Raw genomic sequence first — 15,725 nt, 5'->3', positions numbered from 1 at the left:
GGTGAATTATATTATTTCTAAAATTAAGCCAACTTTGCATTCCTGGGATCAATCCAACTTGGTATGGTTTATTTATTTAAAAAATACATTCTTGAATTCAGCTTTTTAATTTTTCTTTGGCAGTTTTACATTTATATTCCTCAGTGCAATTAACCTATGCATTTCCTTTCTTTTACTGTCCATTGTTTTTTTTTTTGTTTTGTTTTTTTTTTTTTTTTTTTTTTTTTGAGACGGAGTCTTGCTCTGTCACCCAGGCTGGAGTGCAGTGGCCGGATCTCAGCTCACTGCAAGCTCCGCCTCCCGGGTTTACGCCATTCTCCTGCCTCAGCCTCCCGAGTAGCTGGGACTACAGGCGCCCGCCACCGCGCCCGGCTAGTTTTTTGTATTTTTAGTAGAGACGGGGTTTCACCGTGTTAGCCAGGATGGTCTCGATCTCCTGACCTCGTGATCCGCCCGCCTCGGCCTCCCAAAGTGCTGGGATTACAGGCTTGAGCCACCGCGCCCGGCCCTGTCCATTGTTTTGATGTGAAAGTTATACATGTCTTATAAATGAGTATGAATGTTTTACATTTTCTTTTCTCTGAAATAATTTATGTATAATTGGAATTATCTGGTAATGTATGCTGATAAAGTTCTCTGGGCTTCTTTGGTTGGAAACATTATAACTATGCTAAATTAGACTATAAGTTTAACTACTTCTGTGATTACAGGAATTTTTTCCAGGTAGTTTATTTCTTTTGTATCAGATTGAATAAGTTGTATTTTTCTAGGAATTTATTCAAATCATCTAAGTTTTTAAACTTATTCTCATGAAGATTTCACAATATCCTTTTATTATTTGCTTAATCTCTAAATTATCTTATGGTCTCTTTTAAACTCCAGATATTGTTTATTTCAGCTTTCTCTTTTTATTTTGATCAATCTTGCCAGAGCACTAGTTTCTCAGTCTTTTTAAAGAATCAGCATTTGACTTTATTGACCCTATTTCATGACTGCTTTCATTTTATATTTTCTTCTCTGATCTTTATTATTTTCCTTTATCTAGTTCATTTATTTTATTCTATTTTTTTTTAGCTTTTAAAGATAGATGCTTAGCTCATTAGTTTTTAGCATTTCTTTTTAACTTAATGCAATACATTTCCTTTTTACTATACTATGAGAGTTGTATGTCACTTAAGTTTTTAAAAAATAATTACAACCTTTATTTTAGATTCAGGGGGCACATGTGCATGTTTGTTACATGGGTTTATTATAAGCATGAAGCCGAGGTTTGGGGTATGATTGATCTTGTCACCCAGGTAGTGAGCATAGCTCCCAACAGTTTTTCCGCCCTTGCCCTCCTCTCTCCCTCCCCACTCTAGTAGCCCCCAGTATCTATTGTTGCCATCTTGATGTCCATGAGTGTCCAGTGTTTAGCTCCCACTTTTGAGTGAGAACATATGGTATTTGGTTTTCTGTTCCTGCATTAATTTGCTCAGGATAATGGCCTCCAGCTACATCCATGTTTCTGCAGCATACTTTTAAACATAGTTATTTTCATCATAGTTCGGTTCTGAATATTTTCTAATTCTCTTTAGCATTTCTTCTTTAGACTACAGGCTGTTTATGTTTGTTAGTTTACTCACAAAGAGTTTCCATTTTACATTGCAAAGCTATTATTAATATCTAATTTTTAAAAAGAATCCAAGAGACTTTTAAAATTTGTTTAAAATATTTTTAAGGTTTAAAAAGTGTTTAACGTTTATAATTCCTAGTAGGAAAACATTATCTGAATGCATACCCTAATGGCAAACCACTGTAAAATGCTTCAGCTGCATTTGGGGTTGAGGGGTAAGGATTATCCTCAAAGCACCCCAGCTCTCTTGATGAGAAAGTCAGAGGTAGAGTGGTTTGTATATTGCAACATCCATTAGATGGTCCAGGTTGTGCTTCCTTCACCAAGGGCTTTTTTTTTTTTTTTTTTTTTATCAGACGGGTATTATGCCTGACCTCCAAATTTGGCTGACAATTTACTAATGAGATTTGTAACCTTTCCATCGTACCAGTATTTTGACATACTTGCTGGGTTCTAGGCCACATCCTAGAAGGCCACCATAACTTCTGGACCCGCATGGCTGCAAGAAGCTCTGGATCACTAAGAATGTCATTGAGTCCAGGCATTCCTGCCATTCCAGGCATTCCTCCGTGAATATTACCAGGGCTTTCCACAGGAAAGCCAGCTGGGAAAGAGAGCCTACTGAGTTCCTGATCCCTCTGGGCTCTCTCATGCTCTTTTTGAGCCTTTTAAACTATTTTTTCTTTGATCTCTCACTCTTTGTGATTTTGCTCATACTTTCTCTGATGTTCTGCAATTTTCTAGGACCTAGGTTGAACTTTCAGCATTGTGCCAGCATCTTCATAATCCAATTTACAGACAAGGGGCAACATCACGGGCCACTTCTCCCCAGTGGCCCAGAAGTCTGTGTGCGAAAACCACTTGTAAGGCTTGCCACTTGTAAGGCTGGGCTGAATCAGGATTTATTTCTATGGCTCTGTTACAGTATCAGATGGCAGCATTTGGCCTCTGTAATTTGTTGAAGACACTGGCTCTCATTAGCATACAGAATGGTCAAGAGTTTCAGCTTGAAGGCATCTGTGAATAAGTCAATGCCTTTTTGTGGTTCACCATCATTTAGGGCTTCAATGGCAGCCAGTTTCTTATCATTTGCCTGATCCATCATCTGTTATCTCTGCATTTTCATCTCCCTTTTCTTTTTTGTTTTTAAAATTTATTATTACTTTTATAATTTTAAGTTCCAGGATACATGTGCAGGACATGCAGGTTTATTACAGAGGTAAATGAGTGCTGTGGTGGTTTGCTGCCCCTGTCAACCCATCACCTAGGTATTAAGCCCAGCATGCATTAGCTATTTTTCCTAATGCTCTCCCTCTCCCTGCCCCGCCAACAAGCCCCGCTGTGTGTTGTTCCCCCTCTGTGTCCATGTTTTCTCATTGTTCAGCTCCCACTTGTAAGTGAGAACACGCAGTGTTTGGTTTTCTGTTCCTGCGTTAGTTTGTTGAGGATAATGTCTTCCAGCTCCATCCATGTCCCTGCAAAAGTCATGATCTCATTCCTTTTTATAGCTGCATATTATTCCATGGTGTGTATGTACCACATTTTCTTTATGCAGTCAACCATTGATGGGCACTTAGGTTGATTCCATGTCTTTGCTATTGTGAATAGTGCTGCAGTGAACATACACATGCATGTGTATGTTCTTTATAATAGAATAATTTATATTCCTTTGGGTATATACTGAGTAATGGGAGTGCTGGGTCAAAAGGTATTTCTGGTTCTTAAGTCTTTGAGGAATCACCACACTGTCTTCCACAATGGTTGAACTAATTTACACTCCCACTAACAGTGTAAAAGCATTGCTATTTCTCCGCAGCCTCACCAGCATCTGTTGTTTCTTCACTTTTTAATAATCGCCATTCTGACAGGCATGAGATGATATCTCATTGTGGTTTTGATTTGCATTTCTTTAATGATCAATGATGTTGAGCTTTTTTTCATATGTTTGTTGGTTGCATGAATGTTTTCTTTTGATAAGTGTCTGTTCATGTCCTTTGCCCACTTTTTAATGGGGTTGTTTGTTTTTTTCTTGCAAATTTAAGTTCCTTATAGATTCTGGATATCAGACCTTTATCAGATGGATAATTGTAAAACTTTTCTCCCATTCTGTGGCCTGTCTGTTCACTCTGATGATAGTTTCTTTTGCTGTGCAGAAGCTCTTTAGTTTAGTTAGATCCCATTCATCAGTTTTTGCTTCTGTTGCTGTTGCTTTTGACATTTTTGTCATTTAATCTTTGCCCGTGTCTATGTCCTGAATGGTATTGCCTAGATTTTCCTTTAGGGTTTTTATAGTTTTATAGTTTGGGGTTTTACATTTAAGTTTTTAATTCATCTTGAGTTAATTTTTGTATAAGGTATAAGGAAGGGGTCTAGTTTCAATTTTCTGCATATGGCTAGCCAGTTCTTCCAGCACCATTTATTAAATAGGGCATCCTTTCCCCATTGGTTGTCAAAGATCACATGGTTGTAGATGTGCAGTTTTATTACTGAGTTCTCTATTCTGTTCCATCAGTCTATGTGTCTGTTTTTGTACCAGTACTATGCTGTTTTGGTTGCTGCAGGTTGCAGTATAGTTTGAAGTTGGGTAGCATGATGCCTCCAGCTCTGTTCTTTTTGCTTAGGATTGTCTTGACTATATGGGCTCTTTTTTGGCTCCATATGAATTCTAAAGTAGTTTTTTCTAATATGTGAAGTATGTCAATGGTAGTTTAATGGGAATACCATTGAATGTATAAGTTACTTTGAGCAATATGGCCATTTTCACAATATTGATTCTTCCTATTCATGAGAATGGAATGTTTTTCCATTCGTTTGTGTCTTCTCTGATTTCCTTGAGCAGTGGTTTATAGTTCTCCTTGAAGAGGTCCTTCACTTCCCTTGCTAGCTGTATTTCTAGGTATTTTATTCTCTTTGTGGCAATTGTGAATGGAAGTTCATATCATGATTTGGCTTTCTGCTTGTCTATTGTTGGTCTATAGGAATGCTTGTGATTTTTGCAAATTGATTTTGTATCCTGAGACTTTGCTGAAGTTGCTTATCACCTTAAGACGCTTTTGGGCTAAGACAGTCGGGTTTTCTAGATAGAGGATCATGTCTTCTAGAAACAGACAGTTTTACTTCCTCTTTTCCTATCTGAATATCCTTTATTTTTTTCTCTTGCCTGACAGAACTTCCAATACTATGTTGAATAGGAGTGGTGAGAGAGGGCATCCTTGTCTTGTGCCGGTTTTCAAGGGGAATGCTCCCAGCTTTTGCCCATTCAGTATATTGGCTGTGGGTTTGTCATAAATGACACTTATTATTTTGAGGTATGTTCTATCAATACCTAGTTTATTGAGAGTTTTTAACATGAAGAGATGTTGAATTCTACGGAATGCCTTTTCTGTGTCTGTTGAGATAATCATGTGGTTTTTGTCTTTTGTTCTGTTTATGTGATGAATTACATTTATTGATTTACGTATATTGAACCAGCCTTGAATCCCGGGGATGAAGCCAACCTGATCATGGTGGATAAGCTTTTTGATGAGCTGCTGGATTCAGTTTGCATCAGGATTGCATTGAGGATTTTTGCATCAATGTTCATCAGGGATATTGGCCTGTAGTTTTTGTTGTTGTTGTTGTTGTATCTCTGCCAGGTTTTGGTATCAGGATGATACTAGCCTCAAAAAATGAGTTAGGGAGGAGTCCTTCCTTTTCCGTTGTTTGGAAGAATATCAAAAGAAATGGTACCAGTTTCTCCTTGTACCTCTGGTAGAATTCAGCTGGAAATCTGTCTGGTCCTGGGCTTTTTTTGGTTGGTAGGCTATTTATTACTGCCTCTATTTCAGAACTCGTTATTAGTCTATTTAGGGATCCAACTTCTTCCTGATTCAGTCTTGGGAGGGTGTATGTGTCTAGGAATTTATCCATTTCTTCTAGATTTTCTTTTTTATTATTATTATACTTTAAGTTCTGGGATACATGTGCAGAACGTGCAGGTTTGTTAAATAGGTATACACATGCCATGGTGGTTTGTTGCACCTATCAACCTGTTATCTAAATTAGGTGTTTCTCCTAATGCTATTCCTCCCCTAGTCCCCCAACCCCCGACAGGCCCCAGCATGTGATGTTCCCCTCCCTGTGTCCATATGTTCTCATTGTTCAATGCCCACTTATGAGTGAGAACATGCGATGTTTGGTTTTGTGTGATCATAGCCCACTGCAGCCTCAAACTTCTGTTTCAAGCAATCCTCCTGCCTTGGCCTCCCAATTAGCTGGGACTATAGCCACATGCCACTGGACCTGGTTTTAGAATCTCTTTTTAACTTGAGTTTTCATGTGCCCTTAATTTTTAAAATTTTTTATTGATACATAATAAATGTATATATTTGTGGGGTACATGTAATATTTTGATACATGTATATAATGTATAATGATCAAATCAGGGTAACTGGCATATCCATCACCTCAAATGTTTACTACTTCTTTGTGTTGGGAACATTCAGAATCCTCTCCTCTAGCTATTTTGAAATATAAAATACATTTTTGTTAACTATAGTTGCCCTACTGTGCCCTAGAATACTAGAACTTATTCCTCCTTTCTAACTGTAATTTTGTCCCTATCCACTGCCCTTCCCAGCCTCTAGTAACCACTATTCTCCTCCCTACTTATATGGGCATGATCTATGGGATCAACCCTTTTAGCTCCCACATGAGTGAAACATGGTATTTGTCTTTCTGTGTCTTGCTTATTTCATTTAAAATAATGTCCTCCAGTTCAATCCATGTTGCTGTAAATGACAGGATTTCATTCTTTTTTATGGTTGAATGATATTCTATTGTGTAAATATACCACATTTTCTTTATCTGTTCTCTTGTTGGTGGACACTTAGGTTGTTTCCATATCTTGACCATTGTGAGTAGTGCTGTGATAAACATAGGAGTGCAGATATCTCTTTGAGATACTAATTTCCTTTCCTTTGGATATATGCCCAGTAGCGGGATTACTGGATCATATGGTATTTCTATTTTTAGTTTTTTTGAGGAGCCTTCATACTGTTTTCCATAATGACTTGCATTCCCATCAAACTTGCATTCCCATCAAAAGTGTATGAGTTCCCTTTCTCGGGCCGGGCGCGGTGACTCACGCCTGTAATCCCAGCACTTTGGGAGGCCGAGGTGGGTGGATTACGAGGTCAGGAGATTGAGACCATCCTGGCTAACATGGTGAAACCCTGTCTCTGCTAAAAAATACAAAAAATTAGCCAGGCATGGTGGCAGGCGCCTGTAGTCCCAGCTACTTGGGAAGCTGAGGTAGGAGAATGGCATGAACCCAGGAGGCGGAGCTTGCAGTGAGCGGAGATTGTGCCACTGCACTCCAGCCTGGGAGACAGTGAGACTCTGTCTCACACACACACACACACACACACACACACACACACACACAGTTCCCTTTCTCTACATCCTCACCAGCATTTGTTGTTTTTTGTCTTTTTTATAATAGGCATTTTAACTGGGATGAGATGATAGCTGATTATGCATTTCCCTGATTATTAGTGACATTGAGCATTTCTTATATACCTTTGGCCATTTATATGTTTTATTCTAAGAAATGTCTCTTTAGATCATTTGCCCTTTTAAAAATTGGATTATTTGTTGTTTTTGTTTTGTTTTTGCTGAGCTGAGTTCCTTGTAAGTTCTGGATATTAATTCCTGAATGGATAGTTTGCAAATGTTTTCTCCCATTCTGTAGGTTGTCTCTTTCCTCTATTGATTGTTTCTTTTGCTGTGCAGAAGCTTTTTAGTTTGATATAATCCCATTTCTCTATTTTTGCTTTGGTTGCCTGGGCTTTTGAGGTCTTATCCAAAAGATCTTTGCCCAGACCAATGCCCTGAAGCATTCTCCTCTTTTCTTCCAGTAATTTCATAATTTTGGTTCTTACATTTAAGTCTTCATTTTGAGTTGATTTTTACATAAGGTGAGAGATAGAGGTCTAGTTTCATTCTTCTGCATATGGATATCCAGTTTTCCAAGCACCATTTATTGAGGAGACTGTCCTTTCTCCAGTGTGTGCTTTTGGCACCTTTGTTGAAAAATCAGTTGGCTGTAAATGTGTGGATTTATTTCTGAGTTCTGTATTCTAGTCTATTGGTCTCTGTGTTTTTATGCCAATACCATGCTCTTTTGGTTACTATAGCTTTGTAGCATATTTTGAAGTCAGGTAGTGTGATATCTCCAGATTTGTTCTCTTTGCTCAGGATTGTTTGGCTAATCTGGGTCTTTTGTGGTTCCACATGAATTTTCGGATTATTTTTCTATTTCTTGAAGAATGTCATTGGTATTATGATAGGGATTGTGTTGAATTTGTGGATTGCTTTGGGTAGTATCATGTGATTTTTTAATGTACCATTTCTTTATAAATGTGTGTATATATTTCCTTTGAATAAAAAATGAAAATGTGTGTGTGTGTGTGTGCGTGCGCGCGCGTGTGTGTGTGTGTGTAATTTTGGAGCTATGATATAGCCACTTACCATAAAAAGTCTCAAAGCTACTTATGGCAAAAAAAAAAAAAAAAAAAAAGGTATGTTTCACCCTTCAAATTACCACCAGATTGAGAGGCAGAGCAAGATGGCAGAATAGAACCCTCCAGTGATCATCCCCCGACAGGAACATCAAATTGAACAAGTATCTACATAAGAAAGCACCTTCGTAAAAGAACTAAAAATCAGGAGAGCAATCGCAGTACCTTTTGTAAACATCATATCAAGGAAAGAGGTACTGAAGAGGGTAGGAAAGACAGTCTTTAATTGCCTATACTACCCTTCCCTCATGCCCCAGTAGCGGCCACGTGACACAGAGAGAGAATCTGTGTTCTTGGTGGAGGGAGAGTAAAGTGATTGTTGGGACTTTGCATTGGAATTCAGTGCTGCCCTGTCACAGCATAAAGCAGTACAGGGTAGAATTCAGCCAGTGCCCATGGCGGGAGCATTCAGACTAGCCCTAGCCAGAAGGGAATTGTCCATCTCAGCAGTTGGAACCTGAGTTCTGGCTAGCCCCAGTATCATGGGCTATAGTGTACTAGGGTCCTGATAAACTTGAAAGGCAGTCTAGGCCACACTGACTACAGTTCCTGGGCAAGTCCTGGTGCCATGCTGGGCTCAGAGCCAATGGACTTGGGTGCATGTGACCCAGTGAGACACCAGCTGCAGTAGACAAGGGAGTGCTTGCATTACCCCTTTCCCAACTCTAGACAGTGCTGCTTGGAGTTCTGGGAGGAAAGGGAAGAGTACAGAGGACTTTGTCTTGCAATTTGGATACCAGCTTAGCCACAGTAAAATAAAGCTCCAAGCAGAGTCCTGAAGCCCCCATTCCAGGCCATAGTTTGTGGATGACATTTCTAGACCCACCCTGGGCCAGAAGGTAACCCATTGCCCTGAAGGCAAGGACCCAGTTTTGGCAGAATTCACCACCTGCTGACCAAAGAGCCCTTGGGTTTTGAATAAATATCAATAGTAGCCAGGCAGCACTCACCATGGGCCTTGGGCAAGACCCAGTACATGCTGGCTTCAGTGTGATCCACCACATTCATCGCTGTGGTGGCCACAAGGAGAGACTCTTTCTGTTTGAGGAAAGGAGAGGGATAGTAAAAACAACTTTATCTTGCAACTTGGATACCAGCTCAGTCACAGTATAATAAAGTGCAAAGCAAACTCCTAAAGTTCCTGTTTCTGGGCCTTAGCTCCTGAAGGGCATTTCTAGATCTGTCCTGGGCCAGTAAGAAATCCACTTCCCTGAAAGGGGAGGCCCAGTCCTGGCAGGACCTATCACTTGCTGACTAAAGAGCCCTTGAGCCTTGAATAAACATCAGCAGTCGCCAGAAAATAGTTGCCACAGTACCGAAACCCAGTACTGTGCTGGCTTCAGGTGTGACCCAGCACAGCCCCAGTGGTGGTGTCCAAGGGGGTGCTTGCATCACCTCTCCTCCCACTCCATTTGGCACAACATGGAGAGAGAGATTTTGTTTGCTTGGGAGAAAGTAAGGGAGGAGAAAAAGAGCCTCTGCCTAGTAATCCAGGGAATTCTCCCAATCTTACCCAAGACCACCAAGGCAGTACCTCTATGGGTCTGCAACAGTCATAGTGTTACTGGGCTTGGGGTGCCCCCTAATATACATATGGCTGCAATGACCAAAGACATAGATCACAACACTCAATTCCCTTTGAATACTTGGAAAGCCTTCTCAAGAAGGACAGGTACAAACAAGCCCAGATTGCTAAGATTAGAATAAATACCTAACTTGTCAATACCCAGACATTGACAAACATCCAGAAGCATCAAGACCATCCAGGAAAACGTGACCTCACCAAGCAAACTAAATAAGGCACCAGGGACCATTTCTGGAGTGACAGAGATATGTGGCCTTTCAGACAGAATTCAAAATAGCTGTTTTGAGGAAGCTCAGTGAAATCCAAGATAATGCAGAGAAGGAATTGAGAATCCCATCAGATAAATTTAACAAAGAGATTGAAATAATTAAAAACAGGAAGTTCTGGATCTGAAAAATCTGACAAATCAAAGAATGTATCAAAGTCTCTCAATAAATACTTGACCAAGCAGAAGAAACAATTGGTGAGCTCGAAGACAGGCTATTTGAAAATACATAGTCAGAGGAGTCAAAAGAAGAAAGAATAAAAAATAATACGGCACATTTACAGGATCTAAAAAATAGCCTCAAAAGGACAAATCCAAGAGTTATTGACCAGCGGGGTGCGGTGGCTCAAGCCTGTAATCCCAGCACTTCGGGAGGCTGAGACGGGCGGATCACAAGGTCAGGAGATCGAGACCATCCTGGCTAACACGGTGAAACCCTGCCTCTACTAAAAAATACAAAAAACTAGCTGGGCGAGGTGGCGGGCACCTGTAGTCCCAGCTACTCGGGAGGCTGAGGCAGGAGAATGGCGTAAACCCGGGAGGCGGAGCTTGCAGTGAGCTGAGATCCGGCCACTGCACTCCAGCCTGGGCGGCAGAGCGAGACTCCATCTCAAAAAAAAAAAAAAAAAAAAAAAAAAAGAGTTATTGACCATGAGGAGGTAGAGAAGAGATAGGGGTAGAAAGTTTATTCAAAGAGATATTAACAAATAATTTCCCAAACATAGAGAAAAATATCAAAATTCAAGTATAAGAAGGTTATAAAATGCCAAGCAGATTTAACCCAAATACTACCTCAAGAAATTTAATAATCAGACTCCTAAAGGTCAGGGATAAAGGATCCTAAAAACAGCAAGAGAAAAGAAAGAAATAACATATACAGGAGCTCCAATACATCTGGCAGCAGATTTCTCTGTGGAAACTTTACAGGCCAGGAGAGAATGGCATGACATACTTAAAGTGCTGAAGGAAAAAAACAAAACAAAACAACTTTTATCCTAGAATAGTATATGTCTGGTGAAAATATCCTTCAAACATGAAAGAGAAATAAAGACTTTCCCAGACAAATGAAAGCTGAAGGATTTCATCACCACCAGACCTGTTCTACAAGAAAAGTTAAAGGGAGTTCTTCAATCTGAAAGAAAAGGATGTTAACAAGCAATAACAAATCATCTGAAGGCATAAAACTCATTAATAGTAAGTACACAGACAAATACAAAATGTTATAACGCTGTCATTGTGGGGTGTAAACTATTTATATCTCGAGTAGGAAGACTAAAAGAATAACCTATCAAAAATAATAACTACAACAACTTTTAAAGACATAGATAGTATAATAAGATTTAAATAGAAACAACAAAAAGTTAAGTGGCGGTGGGGGGGTGGGGTTTTTATCAGTTTTTTCTTTGCTTGTTTTTGCAATCAGAGTTAAGTTGTCATCAGTTTAAAATAATGGGTTATAAGATGTTACTTGCAAGCCTCTTGGTAACTTTGAATTTTAAAACGTACAATAGATACGCAAAAATGTAAAGTAGGAAATTGAAACATACCACCAAAGAAACCCACTTTCACAAAACAGAAGACAGGAAGGAAGGAAGAAAGAGAAGGCCACAAAACAACCAGAAAACAAATCACAAAATGGCAATAATAAACCCTTATTTATCAATAATAACACTGAATTAAATAGACTAAACGACTCTCCAGTCAAAAGACAGAGTAGCTGAATGGATTTAAAAAAACAAAACCCAATGATCTGTTGCCTACAAGAAGCACACTTCACCTATAAAGACAAACATAGACTGAAAATAAAGGGATGAAAAAAGTTATTCCATGCAAATGAAAACCAAAAAACAGCAGGAGTGGCCATACTTGTATCAGACAAAATAGATTTTAAGACAACAACTATAAAAAGACACAGGGAAGGTCATTATATGATAAATGTATCAATTCAGCAAGAGGATGTAATAGTTATTAATATATATGCACCGAACACTGGAGTATCCAGACATATGAAACAAGTATTAGAGCTAAAGAGAGAAATAGATGCCAATACAATAATAGCTGGAGACTTCAACATCCCACTTCAGCATTGGATATATCTTCCAGACAGAAAACCAGCAAAGAAACAAGACTTAATCTGCACTGTAGACCAAATTGACCAAATACAGAACATTTTGTCCAAAGGCGACAGAATACATATTCTTCTCCTTAGCACAAGGATCAGTCTCAAGGATAAGACAAAATACAAAATAATTTTTGTATTTTTGTAGAGACTGGGTTTTGCAATGTTGGCCAGGCTGGACTCGAACTCCTGACCTCAAGTCATCCACCCACTTCGGCCTCCCAAAGTGCTGGGATTACAGGTGTGAGCCATCACACCCAGACTGGAACTTTGGAAACCATATAAACACATAGAAATTAAGCAAGACACTCCTTAATGACCAATGGATCAGTGAAGGAATTAAGGAAATTAAATTTCTTGAAACAATGAAAGTGGAAACACAAAAGCAATACTAAGAGAGAAGCTTATAGCAATAACCATCTACATGAAAACAGTAGAAAGATATCAAATAAAAAACCCAAGCATGCATCTTAAAAACCTGGAAAAGCAAGAGCAAACCACACCCAAAATTAGTAGATGAAAAGAAATAATAAAGATCAGAGCAGAAATAAATGAAATTGAAATGAAAAAAATATAAAAGATCAATAAAATGAAAAGGTACTTTTTAAAAAAAGATAAAATAGACAAATTGTTAGCCAATAGTTACACTTTAGCCAGGCTAGGAAAACATGAGAGAAGACCCAAAGAAAATCAAAGATAAAAAAGGAGACATTACAACTGATATCACAAAAATTCAAAGGACCATTAGAGGCTACTATGAGCAACTACATGCCAATAAATTGGAAAACTCAGAAGAAATAAATTCATAGACACATCAAACCTACCAAGATTGAACCATGAAGAAATACAAAACCCGAATAGATGAATAACAAGTAAGGAGATGAAACCCTTAATAAAAGGTCTCCCAGCAAAGAGAAGCCAGGGACCCAGTGGCTTCACTGCTGAATTCTACCAAACATTTAAAGAAGAATGAATATCAGTCCTTCTCAAACTCTTTCAAAAAGTAGAGGAAGAGGGAATACTTCCAAACTCATTCTACAAGGCAAGTATTATGCTGATACCAAAACCAGGCAAAGACACATCAAGAAAAGAAAACTGCAGGTCAGTATTGCTGATGAACATTGATGTGAAATCCTTAACAAAATACTAACAAACTGAATTCAACAACACATTAAAAAGATCTTTCATTATGACCAAGTGGGATTCATCCCATAGATGCAAGGATAGTTCAACATATGCAAATCAATGTGATACATCATGTCAGCAGAATGAAGACAAAAACCATATGACCATTTTAATTGATGCTGAAAAAGCATTTGATAAAATTCAACATCATTCTATGATTTAAAAACCTCAAAAAAAACTGGGCATAGAAGGAATATACCTCAACACAATAAAAGCCATATACGGCAGACCCACAGGTAGTATACTGAATGGGGAAAAATGAAAGCCTTTCCTCTGAGATCTGGAACAAGACAAATATGTCCACTTTAAACACTGTTATTCAACATAGTACTAGAATTCCTAGCTAGAGCAATCAGACAATGGAAAGAAATGAAGACATCCACCTTGGAAAGGAAGAAGTCAAATTATGCTTGTTTGCAGATGATATGATCTTACATTTGGAAAAACCTTAAGACTCCACCAAAAAACTAATACAACTGATAAACAAATACAGTAAAGTTGCAGAATACAAAATCAACATACAAAAATCAGTAGCATCTCTGTATGCCAATAGTAAAGAATCTGAAAAAAGTCAAGAAAGTAATCCCATTTTCAATAGCCACAAATAAAATTAAATACCTAGGAATAAACTTAACCAAAGAAGTGAAAGATCTCTATGAAGATAACTATGAAACATTGAAGAAAGAAACTGAAGTTGGCTGAACGTGGTGGCTCACGCTTGTAATCCCAGCACTTTGGGAGGCTGAGGTGGGCGGATCATGAGGTCAGGGGATCGAAACCATCCTGGTTAACACAGTGAAATCCCATCTCTACTAAAAATACAAAAAAATTAGCTAGGCATGGTGGCGGGCACCTGTAGTCCCAGCTACTCGGGAGGCTGAGGCAGAAGAATGGTGTGAACTTGGGAGGTGGGGCTTGCAGTGAGCCGAGATGGCGCCACTGCACTCCAGCTTGGGCGACAGAGTGAGACTCCGTCTCAAAAACAAACAAACAAACAAACAAAAAACAGAAAAGAAAGAAAAAAGAAATTGAAGAGGACACAAAGCAACATATTAATTGATTGGAAAAATTAATATTGTTAAAATGTTCATATTACTCAAGCATCTACAGATTCAATGCAATCCCTATCAAAATACCAATGACATAAATAGAAAAAATAACCTTACAACTTATATGGAATCACAAAAGACCCAACTTATATGGAACCACAAAAGACCCTGAATAGCCAAGCCATCCTAAGTAAAAAGAACAAAACTGGAGAAATCACATTACCTAATCTCAAATTATACTACAGAGCTATAGTAAGCAAAATAGCATGGTACTGGCATAAAAACAAGACACAGACCAATGGAACAGAATAGATAACCTAGAAATAAATCCATACATGTACTGTGAACTCATTTTAAATAAAGGTGCCAAGAATATATATTGGAGAAAGGACAGTCTCTTCAACAAATGTTGCTGGGAAAACTGGATATCCATGTGCAGAAGAATGAAACTAGACCCTGTCTCTTGCCATATACAAGAATCAAATCAAAGTGGATTAAAGACTTAAATCTGAGACTTCAAACTATGAAACTATTAATACTACAAGAAAACATTGGGGAAACTCTCCAGGACATTGGACTGGGCAAAGATTTTTTGGGTAATTCCCCACCAGCACAGACAACCAAAGCAAAAATGGACAAATGTGATCACATCAAGTTAAAAAACTTCTGCACAGCGAAGGAAACAACAAAGTGAAGAGACAACTCACAGAATGGGAGAAAATATTTGCAAACTATCCATCTGATAAGGGACTAATAACCAGAATATATAAGGAGCTCAAACAACTCAATTAGGAAGGAATCTAGTAATCCAACTGAAAAATAGGCAAAAGATCTGGATAGACATTTCTCAAAAGAAGATATACAAATGGCAAATAGATATGTGAAGAGGTGCTCAACATCACTGATCATCAGGGAAATGCAAATCAAAACCATAATGAGATATCATCCCATCCCAGTTAAAATGGCTTATATCAAAAAGACAGGCAATAACGAATGCTGGTGAGGATATGGAGAAAGGGAACCCTAGTACACTGTTGGTGGGAATGTAAATTAGTAAGCCACCATGGAGAACAGTATAGAAGTTCCTAAAAAAACCTAAATATAGAAATACCATATGATCCTGCAATCCCACTGCTAGATGTATATCCAAAAGAAAGGAAATCAGTATATCAAAGAGGTATCTGCACTCCCATATTTATTACAGCACTATCCACAGTAGCCAAGATTTGGAAGCAACCCATGTATCCATCAAAGACAACTGGATAAAGAAAATGTGGTACATATACATAACAGACTACTATTCAGCTATAAAAAAGAAGATCTGTCATTTGCAAAAACATGGATGGA

General features: G+C 38.5%; 1 protein-coding gene and 1 pseudogene across 2 annotated transcripts in view; one reads left to right on the top strand and one right to left on the bottom strand.

Moving 5' to 3' along the window:
• Positions 1-15,725, top strand: part of CFAP206 (cilia and flagella associated protein 206) — a 55,784-nt gene that overhangs the window by 34,148 nt on the left and 5,911 nt on the right. The gene's annotated exons all lie outside the window — the stretch shown is intronic.
• On the bottom strand, positions 1,643-4,206 carry LOC102133397 (hsc70-interacting protein pseudogene; annotated as a pseudogene).

Source organism: Macaca fascicularis, chromosome 4 (assembly GCF_037993035.2).
Source record: "Macaca fascicularis isolate 582-1 chromosome 4, T2T-MFA8v1.1".
In the NCBI taxonomy this organism is placed as follows: domain Eukaryota; kingdom Metazoa; phylum Chordata; class Mammalia; order Primates; family Cercopithecidae; genus Macaca; species Macaca fascicularis.
The sequence above is the reverse complement of the archived record's forward strand: the minus strand, read 5'-3'. Positions and strand labels throughout refer to the sequence as shown.